Consider the following 13,698-nt stretch of genomic DNA (forward strand, 5'->3'; position numbering starts at 1 on the left):
ATAAAATGATTCACAACGTTCCAGCTTTAATCACTATACGGTAAATTTGATATGATACACCAAACATGTTAATGCTGACAGAATAAAGATTATTTTCGTGAAGTAAGTCTAAGAGTAAAAAAATAGTTATCCCGTGTTTTTAAGTAGCACAGTGGAACGAAATACAACTTTTAGGTCAGTGAAGATACAAAGGTTTTTAAAGAAAGCTCTTATGTTTGATTTATTGTAATGGTAAGACTGTTGTAAGTCCACATTTACCTAAAATGAGCCGGGTGGAGTTGTTAACAAAGGACTTGTCCTATTTTCTGTTTGGTGATTGGCCTGAGTCCGGGAAAGACAGCGGGTGTTGTTAGGCAGAGTGCCAGGGAATTTACAAACTGGCTGTCTGTAAATTTCAGGGTCAAGATCAAGGACAGCCGTCCCCTGACTTCCTCGTAGAAGACAACAAGGGCCCGACTTCTGTGAAATCGACAAGGAGAAAACCAAAAAAACTATACTTTGACCTAGTTCATTCAAAGTAATTTGGATTAACTAGTCATTTACATTTTATTATACAGAAGGAAAAAGTCAGTTTTTTACTTCCCTATGACGAGCACTTGGTGTAATAACCAGTTTCTTATTAGGAGTATCCATCAATATGTCTACTTCAGAGAGACAATCAGGTCTTCAAAAAGGTGTGAAAAGTGTTGATACGTCGGTGTAATATAAGGGTTCTTTCTTGACCAAGAAAGACTACCTCCCACTATATTTTTCTCTGGAAGTAACTTTAACCAATATTGTAAAGTCTAAGATTAAACAATGGCATAATATAATAAAACATCACGGCTAAAACACGAATCAAACATTGTGAATCATACATGATGTAATGTGAACTAAAACTGATATCACACTTAAAACTGGAGTAAAATGTCAATTCAACAAGTGGTGCATAAGAAAAAGGAAAAATTGAATTTTAAGGCCCAGGTTTTCAGGTTCGGAATACAAGAAAAGAAAAATGTGAAGCTCTGAACGTAAAGAAATATTTTTAGGTCCAGCAGTGTTTCTTCACGATAATTAAGGCCTGGTCAGATTTGGACTTGTACAGTTCCTCTGTAGTGATACAGTGATGGAAATATTAACAACGACATTACGTGATATAAAACATTTACGGTCTTTCTGTGATAGACAAATCAGTATCACGGAACATTTACTTCATTCAAGACTAGTGCGTTTGTTCTTTTAATTTGTTTGAACCAGTCAACAATAATATTCAAAATCAAGATTATAAGAGCCTAAAAGCATAGATTCGTTTGTGATATTTATTGGGAAAGACTTGTGACTTTTAATGTTAATATGACATTTGTATATGCGTGGTTAACATAAAACATAGATTATATTTTGGATTCTGATAAAAATCAACCTTTTTCGCAACTTAGTGTAATGAATGCCCAACATGCCTATGTATTTCATTCGACTTGATAATAAATTGGATATCGAATCAACAACGTCTTTCTTCAGATAATCGGCTGTTTCACGGTAACATGGATTGCCCTTTATGTATATTGGCCAATTCCCAAGTTTGATAAACGTGCCGTGAGAGAAATCTAAAGATCTCGTTTTACAGTTTTTATTTTACACGCGATACACTTGAAAACCTGTCGCCGAAGTTGATAAATTTTTCATTAAGTGTTTGCTTGTATTCAATCAGACCCACAAAAATTCCGATGACTTTGAAAGATTTAAGATGTTAGAAAAACACGTAGGTTTAAGTAGTCTTGATAGAAATGAATCAAAACCTTATAACCCGACCACTTTCGAAAGGTGGACCTTTTTTCTTCTAGGGGCAAACTTGGAATGGTGCCCGAAGAAGAAAGGTCTACCTTTCGAAAGCGTTCGGGCTATAGGGCTTTTATTCATTTCTATCAAGACTACTTGAACCTACGTGTTTTTCTAACATCATGAATGTACCACCACGTGAGGAACATGAACCAATTTCAGGTAAGTAAGGTGATTCAATGCTTAAGTACCTACACGAACACTTAACCTTTATTAATGGATACCCAATCCTGTCAAAATCCATCACTGGAGCTTTGAAAGATTTAAATATTCATGACATCCGTCTGAAATATGAGGATATATAAACATGGTAAACTCCTTACCAAAACCTTATCTTGTTGCTTATTTTGAAAATTTTAAACTGTTAATATAAACAAATCAAAAGTAAATTAATTTCGATTTGTTTTACCATGAGGAATAAATGAACCCGTTTTTGCACTTACTCGTACATAATAGTTGAAACTTTGGCTGTTGAAAATTGAGAAAATATGATAATTTACCTTTACGTTGATTTTATCACTTAGTAATACATAGTATTCGAAATTTTGGCTGTCGAAAACTGAAAAATGTAATTTATAACGTTTACCTATACTTTTACTTTATAAGAACGATTAATAAAGACACTTGTCTCAGAAAATGAAAGCTATGGCGCTACTGGCGATTTATTTAGTCCTAAAGTAAAGTATTAGATTCAAAGCTAATTCCTGACCTTTGATGTTGTTTTTTAATTCAAAGCGGATCAACTTTTTTTGAAAAGTAACTTCCAAATGCAAAATCAAAGTCTGTTGTTTGACTTGTTTCTGAAGAAAAATCCTACCTTCACGGGCTTTTTTTTTTCTTACAATGATTTCATCAACGCAGTATTTTTGTTTGATACTGTACCCAGCATAAAAGTTTGACTATGACAGTCTTACTGATAACACTTGCAGGCAAACCTTATCCTAGAATGGTTTCACCAACACTACAACACAGTATTGTTTAATATACAAGTATGAGTGATGACAGTCTGACTAAAAACACTTAGAAGCAGAGTTTTTCTTACAGTAGTTTCAACAACATTACAAAAAACTAGCTCTTAAACTGTTGTTACATGTAATATAACATCCCAATGTTGCATTAAATTGATAACGCTTTGCAAAATAATGGTATTGGACAAATTATTTTCCTCTTTTCAGAGATTAGATTCTTAATGAACAAATCTATAGACTATATAATGTTTGATAACAGTTTGGAGGTCTTTTTATGTCTTTATAGAGATTACATCACTGATAAACTTATTCTATATGAATAATATGCATATCAAGTATTGTATATGTAATAAACTTAATAATCTTGTAACAAGTAATATCTAAGACTGATATTGCAAACAAATACCACTGATCGTACAGTCTGCAGAGTAGATAGTATACTATTAAAATTATCATAAGTTGTATCTTGTTACAGCTTTCATATTGACCTGTAATGAGTTATGACACGTTTCAATTATTTGTAAGATTACCTTTGACAGATTCATACTTACTGCCTTTATGAAAACAATATAACATTATCAACATAAGGGGATGTTGGAGTCCCCTCCCCCCTGTTTATGGAGATAATGATTGATACTGAAATAGATATATGATAATTGTTAAGGAAATATTGAAATGTTTTATGGTTTCAAATATAGGTACATACATAGGTATAGGTACATTGTTTTGGAGACTAGAACCTAAATCTAATTTGCAATAGACATGCAACTCCAACCTTTACATGTCTGAGACGATTAAACTGTACAAACTACAATACTTGTTAAAGAACAGCAATAGCGATCTAAATTGAGAATAGCTTGTAAGCAACATTGGACAAAAGGACTGTTAAAGAGTATGCTTTTTTTTTTCTCTACTTCTCCCGAGGGCCGATAGAAATTGAACTAAAGCCTGCAGAAATATACATACAGTATCTTTCATGGATAGGGGGAGGTCAACTTGTTTCTTTCAATGCAGCAAGAGAAACGTCTTTTTTTTTTACGAGAAAGCCATATAGGAGTTAAGTTTTTTATGAGACCCTATTTTCCGATTACTCCCTTCCCAAGAGGTAATAAACGTCCACCCCTAACCGTTCTTTGTCAAAAAGACATTTATACAGTAAACTGTTGAAAGGTATAGAACAAAGAACACAACCTCCAGCATATTACTTCTCTTTTTACTTAATCAACTTATGAAATTATTATCTAACTACAACAACTTCTTAAAATATATTATTTCATGCTAATAAAAATGATGATTGTAATTATTTTTAAGTCAATTTTTAATTTATTACACATTTAATAAATACTGTCAATATTGCTCAGCCTATTAGAACTAAAGTTTGTGTTTTGCCATGGGCCAGGCGGGGTTAGTGTACATAAATTGTGGATCTGAGGATTCTTAGTTCATGACTCGTTGCTATAGAAACGCGATCCAACTATTCAGATAATAGTAATATTCTTTGCAGTCTCCCCTCTATCCCGGAGGCCTAGCGGCAAGTGTGAGAGCATATAACGCTAAAATTTGGGTTTCGATACCCTCCATGGGCAAAACACAAATATCCCAATGTGTACCTTTGTGCTTTACAGCATAACAAACAAAATTGTCTCTTTTTTTTTTCAATTTAAAATTAGTGGCGGCTATGCTCAGATAGTCCTTGTATAGCTTTGCACAAAATACTGATATAAACAAACAATCAAAATAAAACATTTTTACTATACTTTTTGAATTAATTAAAAACAAAATCAACTAGAGGGGCACTCAGTAGAGCGCATATGTCTTCCACGCAGCGTTAATCATATTCGGTCATCAAAACATACGAAAATGTGTTCGTATGTCCGTCGCTATAAACGGACACAGACCATTTTTGGCAGGACAGTGAGGAATAATATTCTACATATGTCTACCAAGTTTCATTAAAATCTGATCATTTTTGACTGAGTTATAGAACAAAAATAGTGTGAAAAATCTGTCCCCCTGTTAGGAGATAAGGATTTTTTGGATATTCGTGACCTTGATCTTCCAGAAACTAACCAGTTTGGTCGTAGTCCAAATGTTTCGTCCAACTCCATGCAGTCGTTTTCGAGAAATCTTGCTGACGAACAAACACAGACAACATAGGGGTGAAACATAACCTCCGTTACGTTCGGTGTGGGTGGTAAAAGTTACACATGGTTTTGCGTTATCCAACCCTGTTAAGCCAATAGAGAACGAACTACTTTATATGCTTTGTGTATGCCACGTGGACAACTAGAATTATAAGCATTGGTCGAAATAGTATGTAAAATACAAGTCTTCTAGAAAGCCGAGTTGATTCATTTGCTCAAGCTATCACGTGAACAATTAAGGTTAAAATGGTGGCCAAAATATACGTCACGTAAGTCATTCACCAGCCCAGACCTTTGCTTTGCCTTCTCTGTATTTGCATCTGCTTCTTAAACTCCATCTCTACCCGAAGCGATTCCCAATTAATTTGAAAAAATCTACAAACTCCATTTTAATAAAGTTCCTTTTAAAGTTCACCTTAAATGATGGATCGCTGTCACCGAATGTAATGTCTCACGAGCGGGGCGAGGGGGGATACCAGTATCTCTGAACACCTCCGTTGAAGACAGTCTTTCTTTCCTTTAAAACTAAATTCCTGTCACGTTTAAATAGATAAATAAATCCAAACTATATACGTGACATATAACTTATAAGTCCTCTAGACAACTAAGTATAAGTAAGTAAGCCAACAAGTCAACTAAATACATGGTTATTGAATATTATTTGGAAGTATTTTTGTATAGTCTCTCAATTTGATAAACGTGAAGATATGACCTTGTAGCTTTGCTCGTCTCTTAAAAATGATTAAAGACAAAATGGGGTGCAAAGTAAACAAATAAATGTGAAAAAAGAGAATTTAAGAAAAAAAGCATACTACTTCTGTAATGATCGAAATTGTCTGTTACCACATGACCAAATGTTAGACAAAATTAAAGCACAATATTCAATTTCTGTTATTCTCGTGTTACGAAATTCCCAATTTTATTACTTTCTCATTATGAAATACCCCAATATTTTACTCACTTGTTATAAAATCCTTGACTTTTATTGCTTGCTGAGAAATGTTGCTGCATCATAGCATTATTATTGAAGGAATACCTTTTATCTGATCTTAAAATATTGAGATTCCGTTTTTGTTTTGTTTTTAACACCAATAAAATATCCGTGATCTTTTAAACAACCCAAAACTTGATATGTGCTTGTCAAATTATTACTTTTAGTATTTTTTTGTTTGTTTTTCTGGAGAAATCAGCCTACAAGTGTTACATGAATCTAGTAATCTTCTACAAATAATTGAAATCTAGCCTATCATTTTATTGTATATACTACTTGGAGTCTTTTCTGAATTAACCCCTTGTAATTGTAATATTCTTAATCTGTTTTCTTCTCCCCTTCTTCTTTCCACTGATTCTGAGCTCTTTGATCAAAACTTTAGTTGAATAAATTAGAATCGTATTTCCAAGTTTTGTTATTATTCGGTGAACTATGTAAAGAGCAAACTAAGATCACATACACGTTGAACGAGCCCCCCCAGTGGCACAGCGGTATGTCTGCGGACTTACAACGCTAGAAACCGAGTTTCGATACCCTTGGTGGACATAGGTAGAATATTATTCCTCATTGTCTTGCCAAAAATGGTCTATGTCCGTTTATAGCGACGAACATACGAAAACATTTTCGTATGTTTTGATGGCCGAATATGATTAACGCTGTGTAGAGGAGATATACGCTCTACTAAGTGCTCCCTCTAGTTGATTTTGTTTTTAATTATAGCCCATAGTGTAGCTTTGTGCTTAATTGTAAATAAACAAAAACAAATGTTGAACGACTTCACTAAAAATAAATGTAATTTGTGGTACAAAATATATGATTTAGTCATAAACTACAAAATTTATATTTTTCTACTGTTGTCGTTGTGGACATAAAAGAGAGAGTTGTGAGGTCGAAAAAAAAATCATTTTATGTGAACAAATGTACAAAATGTTCGGTGTTTTCCAGAATCTTATTAATAGGCTCCAGATATTTTAGTGTTTCTTTTCATTTGTATTAGGCACTTAGTGAGTTTAATTTACATTTCTGTTGAATCTGATGCATAGAAATGAATACAGCTGAGCTAAGCAGCGAAATGGGGAGGGGATAAAAAAACTTGGAATTTTTTCATTCAGCTTAACTTCCGCCAAAGGTGCTGGGATCCCCTTGGATCGAGCGATGGGACGTCCTTGTGATACTTTGGCAATCCGCCCTTAAAGCTATAAGTTTCAATACAGATGTCATGTTGAAGGACAGGCTTAGACAAAAAATAAGGTTTGCTATGAATATAACTCTGCTAGATTTTCTGACCTTGAACTAGAATGTGTTTTCCTTCTTTATTCCAACGCTAAATATGAATTCTATAGCATTTATCTATGAGTGATCTGGTCAGTTTTGTTACTGTGAAATATATTTATAAAGACGTCACAATATTTTCAGGAACCAGATACGAGGCCACTTAATGAAAGTGAATTCATTGAATTCCTGAGAAACAAAAGATGTTAATGAAAGCTGCTTGAAAATAACTATCTAATTCTTCGTACTTCCTGTGGTTACAATTATATTTGAACAAAAGTGATCACGTGTATAAGAAAATTAGTGTACTTGCAAAGTTTTTGCTTAAATTATGAATAAATAGTATATGCGATCGTATTGTGTTCGCCCTGATTCACTAAGAATTCTCTTTCAGTACTACTGCTGTACTACCGCACTGCCCTCTGGCGAAGCGTTTACTCAAACATTTGAACTTAGTTCAATTGTTTGCCTTTTTTGTTTTTACCAAATCACTAATCACCATGTTTTCTGCAATATAGTCACATCCACAAGTGTAAATTTCAATCTACCTAAACATATAATCATTTATAAATAATCTTAGGCTACTTGTTCCAAAACTTATTTAAGAGAACTAAAGGGTCATTTATCAATTACTTTTTTTTCGTGATTACGCCTGATTATGGAAATCAAAATATTGTGTTTAATGGTCATAATCATTATTTTGACACTCTTCTGATTTTAGTATTTTTGTGTCAACGTGAAACCTATATTTGGCTGTGAAACTTTAAGTTGCCTGTTTCAAAGTGAAACATATAGCTGTCTGTCTCAAAGTAAAATATACAAATGTCTGTCTTATTGTGAAACCTTAAAATGTACATTTTAATTTGATGGTTATCTATTTCTTTGTGATACTTCACGTGTAATATACAATTGTACGTTTCAATATCGAAACCATGGCCAGGTGGTTAGGGTGCTCGACTCGCAATCTGAGGGTCGAGGGTTCGAATCCCCGTCCCACCAAACATGCTCGCCCTTTCAGCCGTGGGGGCGTTATAACGTGACGGTAAATCCCACTATTGGTTGGTAAAATAGTAGCCCAAGAGTTGGCGGTGGGTGGTGATGACTAGCTGCCTTCCCGCTAATCTTACACTGCTAAATTAGGGACGGCTAGCGCAGATAGCCCTCGTGTAGCTTTGCGCGAAATTCAAAACAAACAAACAATATCGAAACATACCTATTTCGATGCAAAACCTGCGAAATCAAAAACTATGTCTTACGGCGAACTGTACAGCTGCCAGTATTACTGTAAAACCTACAACTGTCTGTCTCATTTTAAAGTATACAGCTGTCTGTCTGAAGGTGAACTGTACAATTGTCTGTCTCAAGACGAACCGTACAGTTGTCTGTCTCCATGTGAATCGTACAGTTGTCTGTCTCAAGATAAATACAATTTTCTGTCTCAAGACGAACGTACAGTTGTCTGTCTCCATGTGAATCGTACAGTTGCCTGTCTCATGGTAAGTCATCTAGCTGTCTGTCTCAATGTAAAATCTATAGTTATATTGATGCTAGGAAGCTGACTTGTTATACAAAATAACTGGGGTATGTTACTCGGGAATTGGCTAGTAATATCGTAGAAACTAGAATGTATTACTCAAGAACTGGCTAGTAATATCGTAGAAACTAGAATGTTACTCGGGGATTGGCTAGTAATATTATATGAAATGGGATGTGTCGAGGATTGACTTATAATATCGTAGGAACTGAGATGTGGCACTTCGGAATTGCATGCCTAGTAATATCGCAGGAGCTGGAATGTTTTGCTCGGGGATTGGCTGAAAAGATCGTTAAAGCGAGGGTATACAAATGAAGACTTAATGCAATTTCATCATCGTAAGTTTTAGTCACTGTTATATTGAATTATAACACTCAGCATTCCTACTCGTTTGTTGCCAAATGTTCTCTTCAATATAATTGGTATATAATAGTTGTAAGTTAGATTGTGAAGTTCTGATATGGAAGTATGACTAATGGTTCTAAGAAATTGGCATGTAGTTAGGCATGTGTTACTAGGGGATTAGCAAGTGAAGGACAAGTGTTATGAGGTCTAAGAATTCGGCATGCATCTTAAAATGCGTGATGACGCAGATATAAATGTTGTTGAACAAAACATATTGTTTTCGTTCTCTCTGAGGCATTGGGTTCTGTGTAATTTTAACTGATTTGAAAACATACTCGAAATAAAACAAATAAAAAAATTATTAAACTTTCAACAATAAGAAGAAATATTCACATTTTGTAATGTCCAAATATGATTTTTTGATTTTTTTTAGAGATGGAGCCTTTTTTTTCTCGTGACATTACATCATCTCATGTTTGCAGGCTATGTTTCTTAGAAGTAAGTGGTCCCATGACTTCTTACGTCATCTGCATTTTTTCGACATCCATAAATCTCTACCATCCGCATTATAAATCATTGATGATTAGGCTTTTTATTATTGATCAGATCATATATATGCTACTTTCATAGACTTTATGTGTATTACCTGCGTCATGATACTATATTATTTTCAGTGTTCCAGGTGTTCCTTTGGCGGTACTACTCTACTTCAACCTTTCCAAGCCACCGTGTGACGTCTTTTAACGTAACGAACTCCTCTTTGTTATATAAATTAATAAAAATATATAGATGCTACGTGACTTCCCTTACACAGTGCATCCATCTTAGTTTGAAGTTAATTGCTTAAACTGAATGTTTGTGAAGAATGTAAAAAAATCTGTAAGATAAAACAAATTACACCAAGTTTTAGTTTGATAATTCAATTTAATAAATGAAAACGTAAGTTAAACTTTCATTAAAAAATGAAAAATATATATAATTTACAAAAATCATTGAACATATAGAAATGATGAACTTCAGCATTTCAAACATAACAGTCTAACATGAAAGTGCAGATGATATTTTTTCCACATACAATTTGTTTTTCTAATTATCTTGTTGATATTCTTCACCTTCATCGGAAACATATACAATGATGAGAACATTAAAAGCAAGTGTAAACATCTTCCATTCATATATGCGCATGGATGTATGGACCTCATATTTTATGCTTCGCATTATTGAGACATATACATGTTAATGTTTCTTACTCGGTGTTACATTAAGAAATACTTATGAAATTACTACCTTCTCAGTGCTATCTGAAGAAATGCCCTCTAAATCGCTTCCCACTTAGCATTACCTTAAGAAATACTTAAGAATTCACATCTTTTTCAGTGCTATCTGAAGAAATGCCCTCCAAATAATTTCATACCAAGTGTTATTACCTTAGATGTTCTTATGAAATCACCCTTTCTCAGTGCTGTCTCAAAGAAAATCCTTCAAAATCACGTCCTTCGCATAGGTTACTCGAAGAAGACTCTTGAAATGATTCCCTAATCACAACTACCTGAAACAATGCTCCTGATGACACTCCATAATTATCTCTCCTTGAAAAAAAAATGCTTTTGACATCACTAAACTTATTGCAACCTGATTAAGAGGTCTTGGCATCACTCCATAATTATCGCTACCTCAAAAAGTACTTTAAACATCACTTTGTACTTACTGTTACTTGGCCGTGACATCACTCCATGAATATCACTACCTCAATAAGTAGACTTGAAGTCACTCCATACGTATCTCTACTTGATTAACTGGTGTTGATATCACTCCATATTTACTATTACCTGAAAAAAATGCATATAACTACCCGAAAAAGAGCTTTTGTCATCACTCCATACTTATCGCTTCCTCAGTAAGTGCCTTTAAAATCACTCTATACGTACTGTTATCTGAATAATTGGTCTTAGCATCACTCAACACTTATGGCTACTTCATTATGTGACCTTGAGATCACTCCATTCTTATCACTATATCAATAAGTGGTTTTGATACAATTCTGTACTTATTGCTACCTGAATAAGTGTGTTGTGAACTTGACATAACTCCATGCGTATCACTACCTGAATGAGTAATCTTGACATCACTTCGTACTTATCGTCACCTGAGTAAGTGGCCTTGGCATTACTTCAGACTTATCGCTACTCGAATAATCACTTTTATATCACTCCATACCTATTGTTACCTAAGTAAGTGTTTTTTAACATCACTCCATACTTATAGCCACATGAATAGGTATCTTCAAATAATTCCATACTTATCACTTCCTGAATAAGTAAGTGTCCTTGACATCATTCCATACGTATAATTACTCAAAAAAATGTTTCTGCATCACACCATACCTATCGCTACCTAAATATATAGTCGTGACATCACTTCATGCTTATCCCTATCTGAATAAATGATGTTATCATTACTCATACTAATCACCTCCTGAATAAGTGCTCTTAACATCACTCCATACTTATTGGTACATGAGTAACTAGTATTGGCACAATTCCTTACTTAGCACTACCCGAATAAGTGCTCTTGATATCACTCCACAATTATCGCTACTATAATAAATGGTCTAGACATCATTGAACACTTATGACCACCTTAATATGTGATCTTGAAATCACTCCATACTTATCGTTACCTGAACAAGTGCAACTGGTATTATTCCATACTCATTACTACCTGAGTAAATGCTTTTGATATCACTATATATTTATTACTATCAAGAAGTGTCACTGAAATCACCCCCATACTTATCACTACCTAAATAAGTAGTTTTAACATTACTTCATATTCATTGTAAGATTTGTAAATAGTCTTTACACCACTCCGTTCATATTACTACGTTAATATTGACATCATGTTATAATTATCACTGCCTGAATAAATACTTTTGAAATCACTGTATACTTACTGCTACTGAAACAATGCTCTTGACATCAAACCTGAATTAGTTTTGACATTATTACATACTTATCACTACCTGAAAAAAACGGTCTTGACATCACTCCATGCTTACCAATATTCGAAGAAGTGGAATTGAAATCACTTCATAATTATCCCTAACTCAGTAAGTGGCCTTGACGTCACTTTATACATATTGTTACCTGAATAAGTGCTTTTAACATCACTCCATGCAGATTGCTAACTCAGTAAGTTGCCTTGACGTCACTTTATACATATTGTTACCTGAATAAGTGCTTTTAACATCACTCCATGCAGATTGCTAACTCAGTAAGTTGCCTTGACGTCACTTTATACATATTGTTACCTGAATAAGTGCTTTTAACATCACTCCATGCAGATTGCTACCTCAGTAAGTGGCCTTGACGTCACTTTATACATATTGTTACCTGAATAAGTGCTTTTAACATCACTCCATGCAGATTGCTACCTCATTAAGTGATGTTATTGTCACTCCATAGTTATCGTTACTTGAAATAGAGCTATTGACATCATTCCATAAATATCCCTACCTGAATATGTGAAATTGAAGTCACTCTTTATGCACGAAATGTAAATAAATGGTATTGAAATCACTCCATATTTACTGTTACCCGAAGAAATGCTTTTAACATCGGTCGATACTTATCACTATCTTAAAATTCATTACGACATGACTCTATACTTCTCACTAAACGAATAACTACTTCTAACATCAATTTATACATATTGCTACTTGAATAAATGCTTTTGACATCGCTCCATACTTATTACTATCTTAAGCGGTCCTCTTGACATCACTCCGTACTTGTTGGTACATGAATAAATAGTTCTGACATCAGTATCTATTTGTTACTACGTTTATAAGTTGAAATAACACCATATTTATCGTTTCCTGAAACCGTGCTGTTGACATCTCTTCATTGTTATTGCTACCTGAAAAGCGTTTGAAATTACTGTACGCTTATTGCTACCTAAAATAGTGCTCTTAACATCACTTTATATTTATTGCTTTTCACATCATTCCCTAGTCATCGACACTTTAAAAGAATTATATTGACATTACTCCATAATTATTGCTGTCTGATATCAGTAAATATTTATTATTATGTGTATAAACTGTATTGATATCACTCCATACTTATTGCTAATTTAATATGTGGTTGCACATGATTTCTTACAAATTGTAACAAATAATAAGTTGCCTTGACATCATTACATATTTATTACTATCTAAAACAATGTCTTTGGCATCATTACATATTTATTACTATCTAAAACAATGCCTTTGGCATCATTACATATTTATTACTATCTAAAACAATGTCTTTGGCATCATTACATATTTATTACTATCTAAAACAATGTCTTTGGCATCATTACATATTTATTACTATCTAAAACAATGTCTTTGGCATCATTACATATTTATTACTATCTAAAACAATGCCTTTGGCATCACTACATATTTATCACTACTGAATAAATGGTTTTGTAACCATTCCGTAATTATCATTTACTGAAACAGTGATTCTGACGCGACTTCATATTTATTGATCCCTAAATAAGTGGTCTTAATATCACCCCATACCAGACATTACCTGAATAAGGGTATGACATCACTTCATGCTTATTGCTACCTGAATA

Source organism: Limulus polyphemus, unplaced genomic scaffold, assembly GCF_000517525.1.
Source record: "Limulus polyphemus unplaced genomic scaffold, Limulus_polyphemus-2.1.2 Scaffold813, whole genome shotgun sequence".
Taxonomy (NCBI): Eukaryota; Metazoa; Arthropoda; class Merostomata; order Xiphosura; family Limulidae; genus Limulus; species Limulus polyphemus.